This window comes from Ambystoma mexicanum, chromosome 12 (genome assembly GCF_040938575.1).
Source record: "Ambystoma mexicanum isolate Mex_15411 chromosome 12, UKY_AmexF1_1, whole genome shotgun sequence".
Taxonomy (NCBI): Eukaryota; Metazoa; Chordata; class Amphibia; order Caudata; family Ambystomatidae; genus Ambystoma; species Ambystoma mexicanum.
Genome location: NC_090936.1, coordinates 310,220,450 through 310,232,656, shown reverse-complemented (window position 1 = coordinate 310,232,656; position 12,207 = coordinate 310,220,450).

The following is a 12,207-nucleotide window of genomic DNA, read 5'->3' as shown; positions in this document are numbered from 1 at the left end:
ATGATTTTGGTCCTCCAGCCCCGCAAAGAAACTGGAGTATTCCGGGGAGAAGGTCCACTTTACATATTGAATACAGCTTTGGCTGTCCTTCAAATGGAAAGTCTCCATCATTTGCTCAAACAACTCTAAGTGCTCCCAAACAGAATACTTAGCGTTCTTATGGTAAGGCGTGATGACGCTCCTGATCGCCTTAATCTGCTTTAAGGGGTCCTTAAGCAAGGCCCTTTTTGCCTTATTGGCCTTTTTGGTTCGGGTAACCCTTGTCCATTCATCCTCTGACTCAGAGGCACTGCTCCCAGAGGTTCCTGTCTGTTCTTCCAGGTTTTCCCGGATTCTGCGAGCCTGGGAATGGCTGGCAGAATGTGGGGACCTGGTCTCCTGTTTCCTGTGGTGCTCAGAGGAGTCCTCAGATCCCTCCTTGCTGCCAGGATATGCTGGGTACCCCCCCCACTGACCTAACTGGGCAGAGGTTTTCAGGATGCCCTTAAGGGGCCTACTCTCCTGGGGTTCCCCACTGAACTGTACTGTACTTGGGTGCCCATACCCGGATGCCCACCCCTCCATTCCTGAGTGGTACTGGCCTATGAGCCCCATACTTTTAGCTGGATAGTAATCTGCCATCCCTGTGGCCCTGTGCTCATGTGCGCCAGGGGACATGGGGGTGGCAGAGTCCAGGGACTGAGAGAAATAAAGGCCTCTGGTACTAGGGCTCCTGGGGTTATGCTCAGGAGTTTCTCTTTCCCAGCGAACCTCATCTCTATCCGCCCCTGCTCCCTGTTGCAATGCAAGAGCCTGCGTCTTCAGTTCCTCAGTTAAGGCCTTACTAGACTCTATCAGTCTCTCCTGCATCGCTACCTGTTGTTGGAGCCTATCATTGTGCTGGCAGAGAGCCTCATTCTCTCTCTGCGTTTCCTGATTGGTCCTGGAGCACTGGGCCAGTCTTTGCTGCAGGAGGTTTACCTCCTGTGTCCCATCCCTACTGGCCTGCTCCTTTCTTGCCAGAGCATCTTCCACCCTTCTGGTGTGCTCTACCAAGTTCTGGTTTTCTTTTTGGAGGTCACCCAGCCCCTGGAGGGCCAGGTGATTTTCTTCAATTTCCTTTTTAAGTGGCAGACTTCCTGGCCTAAAGTGTCTCTTTCCTGACTGAGATCCTGCATCTGTGCTGCCAGGTCGTCCCTCTGTCGTTGAAAGGCACCAGCTTTTTGGCGCTCCTCATCAAACTCTGCCTGGGTATCCAGGTCTTTCAGAATCAGTTTATTGCTTTCTGCCTTTTCCTTATCTAGGTGGCCTTGCAGGGTGACTACCTGCTCAGCACATACCCTGTTGAAATCCAGTTGTTGCTCCAGCTTTTTCTGGCTTTGCAGTAGGGAGTCCAAACCTTCTTGGTGTTCCTTCTGCAAGGCCCGAAATCTGGTATCCTGTTCTGACTTTTCCTTTTGCAGCACATCCATATCCTCCTTTATTTTAGTGATGTACTGTCTGGTCTCATTTTCTGACTCCTGGCTTCTGTGCAGCCTTTGCTCAGAAGAGTCCAGATCAGATTGGGCCTTCTCTAATGCCATCTGTTGCCTTTTTGCCAGATCATGGCCTTCAGCACATTTATTCTGTATGGCTCCCATATATAAATATAAATATGCCGCTATCCTAACAATCTTGTCGTGTTCATCTTTGGCCTTAGGAGCCATATATAGTTCACTCAGGGCCACATGTAATGGACCCTGATCTCTCCATAAATCTGACCCTGTTTCAGTGGCCTGTCGCGTGATGGCCTGCAACCAGGCCTCCTGGCCCTGCTCAGCCCATTCACCTCTCACAAATAGTTTATGTAAGAGGTGCTCTCTGGCTATTTTCATGTCTACTAAGGTCGTCATTCTAGAGATTGGTCTCTGTCCTGACTTACAGAAGTTTGTATTTTATTTTTGCAAAACAGACCTTTTCCTAAGAGCGTTCCTATGAGGTGTGCTTTACAGCGTAACACAGCGTGGTGATCCGACCGGATATGTGTATCTGGTCAGCTGGCACGCTGTATTAATCTGCACAAATGATAGATCTAATCCAAACGTCCGGCACGAGCCCCCAATTTGTAAGAGGATTCAATTCAGCACTACAGCCAAGTCAACGCCTAGTCTAGAATACTGAATGAAAACCCTTATGATATATCTTTATGTCCAGTTCATGCGTTCTGGATGACTACCCCTATATAACACCCCTCTCTCAGGATCCCCCTGACCCCACTGAGCCAAGAAGTAGTTCTGTTTTGCAAGTTAAAAGGTTTAATTGATAATTTAAACAATATATATATATTACACTTTAGAATAAATTAATAATTGAATAGCACACTTAATCTGATATGATAAAGATTAACAACAGAGAATCTGGCACTAGCACACTTCTTGATAATCACTAAGGAGTTGACATGAAATGGATAAGATTGCAACAATACTTTTATGGTTTCAAATGGATGCAATGTGGAATGAAATGCAGTAAAGAAAATAACTTGATAGGATTTCAGCAAAGACAATGTAATCACTTTCTTGGACAATTTACCCCCCCCCCCTTTTATGCAATGCAAGGAAATGGAAGGAAGGCACACAGTTCTCAGAAATGCAATTAAATGTGATTCAGTTCACCCCAGCAAGCTTAGACTACAGAAGTTGAAAACACAGGCAAAATGCTTTGATATGTGCTGGCAATGGAGTGAAAATATGTTAAAATGCTTTTAATTCCCTCTAGAGGTTCAGGGTGAGTGGTATCTAGTTAATATTAGTCCAGGCTCACTTTAGCAAGGATCTAGGGTGTAACTAGCAGGTTAAACGAATTTTTGGCAACTGAAAGGCAAGCAGCAGCAGATTTTTACACGTGGAGAAATTTGCAAATCGCGGTAAAATGTCAAATCGCGGCTAAATTTGCGAATGCGCCGAGCGCGATTACAGAAGAACTACATGGACTATCACTATCGTTTTGGGGTCCTAGGAAAGCCTAGGATCTCAGCTTCCAGATGAAAGTTACTGCAAGTCTCTAGCACAAACGGTCGCAGAGATATGAGCGATTAAATAAAGGTCGTTTTTCAGATTGAAATTTTAAAGTTCAAAAAGACAAGTGCAGCTTGCAACTAGAAAATGACAGGTGACAGCTTTACAAATGACAGGTGACAGTTAGGAGGCAGTTCTACTTAGATTAAAATAGCTTGGATTATATTATTTTAACTAAAAGATTGGTTCTGCACAGTTTTGCGATGTACTCACAATATATTTAGAAATATGCCTTCCCACGGATCTGGTCAGGTTTTGGACTGCACTCCGGTTCAGCTCTCTCTGGTTTTGGATACTGCTCTGCTTTCTCTGGGTCTTTCTGCACAGCTTTCTCTGGAGATTGATGGAGGTAAAGTATGGATTTTCCCGGCAGAGCTTCCAGCTGCAAATGGATTTGAAGGGCCCTATCTGTCCTGTCTCTCTGCTTTTATGTGTTTTCTTTTATGGGTGTGTGTGCAGCATCACTAGACCCTACCCCTCTCCACTTATCATTGGCCAAGCTTTCATTTCTCCCCTGATTGGGGGAGCTACGTTGTGTCAGAGTGATGTCATTTTACAGCCTGCAGACAGTCCACTCCTCCTGTCAACTTACACACAAATCTAGATTTGAACCAAATACATATTTGCAGAGGTACATATTGTTTTAAAATCATATGCACCCCTCACATATCACAGGAGGTATCTCCTGTTCAAACTCTGCTCTTCCTGGGAGCTTGCATTCAGAAATGGCAATATTTTGCACTTTTTAACTGATTTGCAATACCGGACATTACCCCAAATTTACACACATGTGCGCAAGGAGTATGGACATTAGTTGATGAAGTGTTAGATTTTTCACATGCACACATTTTGAGTAATATCCTCTTTTCCGCCAAAACCCCCCTGAACATACCACCGGGTCCTAGCACGTCTTAAAATGTGGGCAGAAAAATCACAAGAATTATGGTATCATTTAAATAATTTTCACAAGTCCGTACTATGAGTTATTCATCTTTTTAGAGTTATGTTCTGGCCCCAAAGGGGTGTGGTTTTCCTCCAGCACAAGGTTGAATTTCTGGTTTTTCCAGTTCTGCCAAGCCAGCTTGCTCTCACAGGCAGTGCCCCTCCCCTTTGTCCTTCCAAGAGGAAGCTACATTTACGACATCTGCAATAAACCATCTGCCTGGGTCAGGACAGGGCTTTGTTCAGAGCTCCTGTATTCTGTGGGGCTCCCCTTAATTCAATTATCAGAGAGATGGCATATCCTTAGTGTGGCCAGCAAAAGGCAGATAGGCCTGGGAACACAGCTGTGACTCAAGTTTCACTCCTGATGGGGGTAGTTGCCAGGCAGAATTCAGTTCCTTAAGCCAGGTTTCAGATAAAATGTCACTTTTTGTTACCCAGTTTAAGTCAAGACAATGTTTACATATGCAGCTAGAATGCTGATTCTAAGTTTAAAACTATGACATTTAAACAATTGCAACCTATGTGACACTCAGAAGTAGGTCACTCAGTCAATTTAAACACTTAGATTTTTTAGTGTCTTTCGTCCACATTTACTTAAACTGCTGAAATCCACAGCTCAGCCAGTCTTGTTATAAACCTTCAAGTCACTTCAGAATATGACTTTAGATTGTATCCACCTATCAGTAAGTCTTTCTTTGGCCTGTTTTGGGTTCATTTATTCAGTTTTGCAAAAAGTAAAATCTGGTGTTGTTTTAAAACGCCGGCTTTTGGATAGTGGTGAGTACTGGTACTGCACCCCTTTTTGGGATTTAAGAAAATGAATTCCCAACAGTTATGGGTTTGCTTTTGGCAATCAGCATTGCCACTCCCAATGGTTTCAGACTACTGTGTGGGTAGACCAATGGTGGTTTTAGGCAGTGTCCTTCTGTGCCCATAACATCGGCAAAAATGGGTGGCCGCCTATTCTTCATGCACTTCCCTGGGCATTTTCTGGGAAGCTCTGGCCATCATGATGTTTTCATGTCAGTACTGCACAGTTTCGAGGTAGGGCTCGGATGCATGGGTAAATACATCCCACAGCGCAGAGACAAATATGGCTGAGTTCTTCTTCATTTGGTCCACAAATGCAGAAAGCGATGCGCAATGTGAATAAGGCTGTTTGTGCCTTTTAAGACATGTTGGCATGTCCTCTTTTCACAATGAAAATATTGGGTAATTCATAGAATTCATAGCAGAAGCAGCGCACACGAGCAGTGCAGAGACGGAGCATGCACCAGCATTCTGGCGCACTGTGTATTCATGGATTTTCAAAGCCATTTGTAGCCGTGGTGCAGCGATCATCCTGCAGTGCCAGTTACGCCCCCAAGAACACCCCTTGTGCAAGGAAAAGCCATCGAAATCCCCAATACTGTGCAAAGGGTCGCGCTAACCCTGTACCAGCTTACAAGGCTGCTACATTGTAATTGCATGGAAAAGTACGCAAACCCCTCTCATGGCAGCCAAACATGCATGAAAATCTCCCTGCGCACCCCCTTCCATACACGTACCCCACTCGTGGCTGCCAAAACATGTGGAAATCAACCCACACACCTTCTTGAATTTGCATACTCTGCCTGTGCCAGGCAAATTGCGTGGAAAATGTCCCCACTGTGGTTTGGTTTGCCTACGGGTCATGGATTGGGTTCATGGGCTGCCTGCGGGTCATGGTCTGGTGTGATGGGATGCCTGCAGGTCGGCATGGTGTGGGGTGATGGGCTGCCTGCGGGTCATGGTCTGGGGTGATGGGCTGGCTGTGGTTCATGGTCTGGGGTGATGGGCTGCCTGTGGGTCAGGGTCTGGGGTGATGGGCTGCCTGCGGGTCATGGTCTGGGGTAATGGGCTACCTGTGGGTCATGGTCTTGGGTCATGGGCTGCCTGCGGTGTGGGGTGATGGGCGGCCTGCGGGTCATGGTCTGGGGTCATGGGCTGCCTGCAGGTCATGGTGGATGGGCTGTCTGCGGGGCATGGGGAGGGGGGATGGGTTGCCTGTGGGTCATGGTCATGGTGGATGAGCTGCTTGCGAGGTATGGGGAGGGTGGATGGGGTATCTGCGGGTCATGGTGGATGGGCCACCTGCAGGTCATGGGGAGGGCGGATGGGCCGCCTGTGTGTATTCCAGGGGTGCGCATGGAGTTTTACATGCGATTGGCCTGGCGCGAGTGGGGTACACATATTTTGGGGGTGCGTGGAAACCTTTACACGCGATTGGCCTGGCATGAGCAGGGTACGTGTATTCCTGGGGTACGTGTGGACTTTTACACGCGATTGGCCTGGCGCAAGCGGGGTATGCGTATTTTGGGGGTGCGCAGGGACTTTTACATGCGATTGGCCTGGCGCATGCGGGGTACGTGTATTTCGGGGGTGCGCAAGGACATTTACACGCAATTGGCCTGGCATGAGTGGTGTACGCATATTCCGGGGGTGTGCAGGGACCTTTACACGTGATTGGCCTAACGTGAGCAGGGTACGCATATTCTGGGGGTGTGCGGGGACGTTTACACATCGATGTTCCAGAGGTGGACCTCTTCCCTGGCCTCGAGGTCTTGCAGGGATGTAGCCATGGCCTCCTCCAACTCCCTGCAAGTTGCCTCGAGCCCGCCTCAATGCCCTGTGCATGGAGTTCTCCGCCCTGACCATAGTGAGCAGTGCCTCCTCCACCCGCCGCCGCTCTGCATCTATCTGCTGGCCCAACCGCTGCCACACGGAAGACACTTCCAATCCTGGGTCCTCCTACCTTCCGGCCGATGTCTGCCCCTGTGATGTTGATGGCGCTGAGCCATGATCGCTCCCACCTGAGCTTGCTGCTGCCATGCACATGCCCTGCCTGTTGATGCCTGTCCTCCTCTTGCTGGGGTCCAGTTGGTGGGGTGGCCACCCCTGCTGGACCTCCGACTCCCGACTGTGGCAGGGATGTTTCCTCCACCAGCCTGGCCGCTGGGTCAGGGGCAGCTCCACAGGGGGCCCAGGTGATACTTGAGATGGAAGATGGCATGGAGGATGACTGGGGCATAGGGGGTTCAGTTGAGGAGGGGGTTGCAAGAAGTTCCTGCTCACGCATAAATCCAGTGCCGACGACTTGTCCTAGTAGGTCGATGCGGCCAAAGAGGGATCCGAAATGATGTACATTGTCCTGATTAGAACCCTGCACGTCATCCCGAATCCCACGTTGGCGCATCGCCACCCCAGCTAGGACAGGCTCAATACGGTCACGGATTGCAATGTCCGCAGGGAGAGGAAGGCCAGTTGTTGTATGTGCATCCACTCCCTGAAAATGGGTCTGACCGGAGGCATCCCTGCTGGTGCCGGATGATGCAGTTACAGGATCGGGAACAGGATTACAGACAGGAAGCTGCCTCCTTTCCCTGCCCCTGGACTGCACCACTAGCACCAGTGGAATCCCCCCTCCAGGCCCTGTGTGTGGGCCTTCCGCGGCCTCCTCCTCAACCAAACCTCCATCAACCTGGATGACTCTGTGTCATCTTCTTCCATAGGCCCCTGTGGGGGCTCAGCTGGCCCTACTGCTGCTGAGGAGTCCATCTCCAAACAACGCCTCTTCGACGTACCCTCAGCAGCTGTGGCCATGGATGTTAGGAAAGATTTCGTAATTGTAGGGAATTTTCCTTCCATGTGGCAACCCCTAAACTTTTTGCTATTGTTTTTAACCTTGTTCTTGACTTTGCCAGAGAAGTACAGCCTTCTGCCGCACTTCTCTGGGCTTTCGCTCCTTTTGTTACGGGGAAACTGACATGCCCTTAAGACAGTCAGTACCGGGGAACACCGTTTCCCGTAGTTTCTTTTATCGTGTTGCGGCTTTAGTGCAACATGACACAAGAGGGCACTGTAAGCTAAGTTACAGCTCTCTTGGGTCTCTAGCCTTCTACAGACCCTAGATACTCTTTTAGGATGGTATTTGATCGGTGCAAGTCATTCAGGGACTCGAATGGTGGCAGCGATCGTTTTGTTTATTTTGAGCTCCTTTTGGCGTTCTGAGCACGTTTTTGCTCTGAACCCAAAATGGTGGCCTGGCTCCCAAAATGGCCAGACCACGAGGCTCCTTTGTCTTGTCCACTGTCCGTCTTGCTCCCTTCACCTTCCCCAGGTCAGACGACCCGGGGCCTTCCTTATTTGGGCATGTACTTTCCCGCGAAACGTGGTTGCTTTCGCGGGCTTCTACATGTCGTTTGTGTGCCTCCAGGGTGTGGGCTGGGATGTCTGGTCCCAATACACATCCTGGGTACTAGAGAGTCTAGGGTGGTGTGAATGCCTGGGACCACTGTGGTCCGTGATTGGTCCACGTATGGTATGTGTTTTGATGAGCGGATCTCCCATTGGCTCCCCTCCGTTTTGGCGCGAAGGGAACCGTGGATAAGAGGGAGCTGGAAACACCACTGCCAGGTCGATCTCCTGAGTTCTCACGAACGAAGGAATACAGGAGCCAAGTATCCTGCAACCCAGAGGCTGGACCGAGGAATCGCTGGTGACCCGCTGAAGGAATCCTCCTTTGCACTGCTGTCGTCCTGTGAAGCCCTTTCCTCCTTGGATCGAACCAGAAGGCCTGTACTGGTGCTTCGACCTTTGGAATAGCAGGAACAGCTATTCCCGGCGACTTCATCATCTCCTGCCAAGTAAGCCTTCGGAAGTGTCTCTGGGCCATCCAGTTGACTGACCAGCTTACAAGGGAGTCCTGCTCTGTAACTGCCGCCAGGTTGTGTTGTATTTCGGGTCCTTGTCACTCTCCCACGCTTCGTACGCTTGGCGTCCCCAGGTCTGAAGGGAGGAGTGTACATTTGGCTTGAATACACACAGCCGCTCCGTTGTCCTGCTGCGGCAACAAAACTGTGCTGGTTTCGTCGATTGGGACGTCTTTTTGCTCTACACGACTACGAGGCGTTCCCTGCTCTTCTGAACCTGCCAGCTGCTGAAACTAACGTGGAGAAGCCTGGGTCTGCTTGCTTCGGGGACCGGTGAGTAGTTTAGCTAGGATCTGGTCGCCCTCCTGCAGTATCCCATTGCTTTTCCCTGCTGTGTAAAAACAGCACCCTTTTGGCCGTACTCGCGCTCTGCTTCTGCCCGCTGTGGAGGCTGCGCTTGAGTTGCGGAACCTGTTCTCCTTCTGCTGTGCACTAACCCGAACTGCCTGACTTCCTCCGAAGAGCTTCCCCTTTTGCCCGTTGGCACCGGCGTGGCAGGTACTTTGAGCACAAGGCTCCACTCTTCGCAGGGCTCGGACTTCCATCTAGTTAGGTGCCTCTAAAGGCGAACTGAGTCTAAAGCGTTATCGCACTGCCTGTTTTCCTTTCCTTTCAGGTGGACTACATATTTCGTGCTTTAAACGCTTGCGACTGTGTATTTGTATATACATTGTGTTGATAAGGTATGTGTTGGTTTAATATTGTGATATTGTGATTTTCTCGCTACGGTCGTTGTTTTAAAGGCCTTAAAATAAATGTGTTTATATTTTTGATATAACACCTGTTTGGAGTAGTTTGTAAGCGCTCTTGCTTTGTGTGCTCATTGCGGGCTTTCAGTCACCCTCACCCCTCTTGAGACCTAGTCTTGACCGCCGCGATCGCTACCTTGATTGGTCTGGCTTGTCCAGAGGTTACCCTGTTCCAAGTAATTAGGTTGGCCTTCTGAACTTCTGCGCCACCAGGACAGAGTTCAGAAATCCGTCTTAACAAATTGGTGTACAGCGGTGGGATACGACTGAAGGTATCCAGTGTTGCGCTCGAACTAAGGCATTTCAGGTTATTCCAAACAGTACACGTAGTGAATTGTTATAGTATAACTTTAAAAAGGCCATAGTCCTATCAAACAGTATGGAAACAAATACCTTGTTAACTTTAAATGCTTCCAAATCAGAAACATTGAAGAAGATGTGTGCGGAGAGAGGTGTTTCCTCTCAAGGCACTAAATTGGAAATGATCCAAAGAATCGTGGCGTGGCAAGAAGCGCAGCTTGACGCTATAACTTCTGAGGACAGTGCGGAAGGTGGTGGGGCTGCTCTCACTGGCAGAACCGACGGTTCTGCCGCTGCACTGATCCATCGCGACCACGAGGACAGGGAGGATGTAATGTCTAATGTTTCCTCTGCCAGTGCTGATGGGGAGGCTATGCTTGAATTCAAGAAGCAAGAGCTGCGGTTTAGGCAGCAGGAGCTTGAATTCAGCATAGCCAAACTAAAAATCGAACAGGCAGAAAAACAGAAAGACAGGGATCACCAGTTGGAACTGGCCAAGCTTCAGGTTGCAAATGGATCCAAGGGTCCTAGACATGGGTCTGGGGCTTCCTCTCATCCACGGTTTCCGAAAGATCTGCTCAGTGTGTATGAAGAAAGGAATGACATTATGGACTGGCTGAATGCGTTTGAGTATGCATGCGAGGTCCAGGAAGTTGACAATGCTGATAAGATTGCGTGGTTGCTCAGTAGACTGCCCCATTCTGGCTGTAGTGCCATTATGGAAATGTCGAAGGCTGAGCGGGCTGATTTCGCAATGTTAAAGCAGACTCTCATTTTAAAGTTTGGGAAGACTCCGGCCCAATATTTAAAGCGTTTTCGAGAGTATAAGAAAAAGGAAGGTGGTACTTGGGTATCTTATGTCGCTGAATCTTTGAAAAACTTAACTGGCTGGGTCGAAGGCTATAAGGTTTCTACCTTCGACGGCATGATAAATCTTGTCATGCTGGAACACATTTTTGCTTCTTCTTCCCCGGAGCTTAAGCAGCATTTGGCCGATTCGAAGGAGATAGATCCTAAGAAGCTGGCCATTGCAGCAGACTTATGGGTGTCACATCGAGTGTCCCATAAGGACAAAACTCATCCTGGTAAGCAGGAGGAGGGGAAAAAGTCCAAAGATATGGAGGGTGGGGAATCTGCTAAATCTTCTTCCCATAAGGGCCACAAAAAGAAAAACAAGGGTACGACACAAGAGAACTCACAGGGTAGTGGAGGTTCGCCTCCGAAACAGAACTCTGGTTACAATAAGCCTCCCTACGTAAACAGACCCACTGGGGCTTGTTTTTCTTGTGGAGCAACTGACCATGTGAAGGGGGATCCCCGTTGTAAGGTTAGACCTTTGGGGGTCCACTCCGCTAATCTGGCCTTCTCCTCCTACGAGGAAGAAGAGATTACAGGAGCATCCTTCTCCTCAGACTCATTTCCCAGCGGAATAGAGGCTGAGGTAGTTTTAGTGTCCCTGGGTTCCTGGGAGCCTAAAGTCGCAGAGGCGTATGCTAGGATTCCGGATAATACCAAGCACTACTTTAAGGACAGTGTGCTGATCAATGGAGTGGATACTCCAGCTCTTAGGGATAGTGGGTGCAGTCGCACTGTAGTGGATTCTACCTTGGTAGACTCAGAGGAAGTTGCCAGAGCTACTCTGATGCCCGCTAAGTTGGCTGACGGCCACCTCCGTATGTTTCCCTTGATCCCTGTAAATCTTACTTTGAATGGTACAGCAGTCAGGATTCCAGTGAGCATTCAGAGAAACGTCCCGGGAAAGGTCTTGTTGGGCAATGATCTCAGAGCTTTAGGGCTCGTAGGAGACACTGCCGAAAGACCCTACACACGGTCTCAAGCACGGGCAGCATTGGCCAAGTCCAATACGCCGCCCCAGCCGAAGGGGAAACCCAAGGCGAAAGGAGTCTACAAGTCAAGACGAGGGAAAGAGAATATTCCCCCGAGCTCGCCTACCACTGCGGTGGAGGAAGTTGGTCAATCGCCCGGGCCTGACGAGGAGGTGGCGATGCCTGAAGTATTCGACCCCAACGATCATCCTGAACTAAAAGACTTGTTAGTTGAAGGAGGTCCTGATAGGGACGAATTCAGTAAAGGCCAACGTGAGTGCCCATCTCTGGAAGGCCTAAGGAGACAGGCCTGCTCCCAGCTTGAGGGTGAACCTCCTGGGATGCATAGGATTTACCAGGAAGGTGGACTCCTGTATAGTGAGCCCACAGAGTCTACAGAAGGAGACCATAGGAGGTTGGTGGTTCCCCTTGCTGTTAGGCCCTTCCTCCTGCAGTTGGCGCATGAAGTTCCCCTTGCTGGTCACCTCGGTATGAGGAAGACCAAGCAAAGGTTATCCATGCACTTCCACTGGCCCAAGATGGGGGAGCAAGTAGAAAGTCACTGCAGGAGTTGTGCCGCCTGCCAGTTGTCTGGTAAGGTTGGCGCGACAATCCAAGCTCCGTT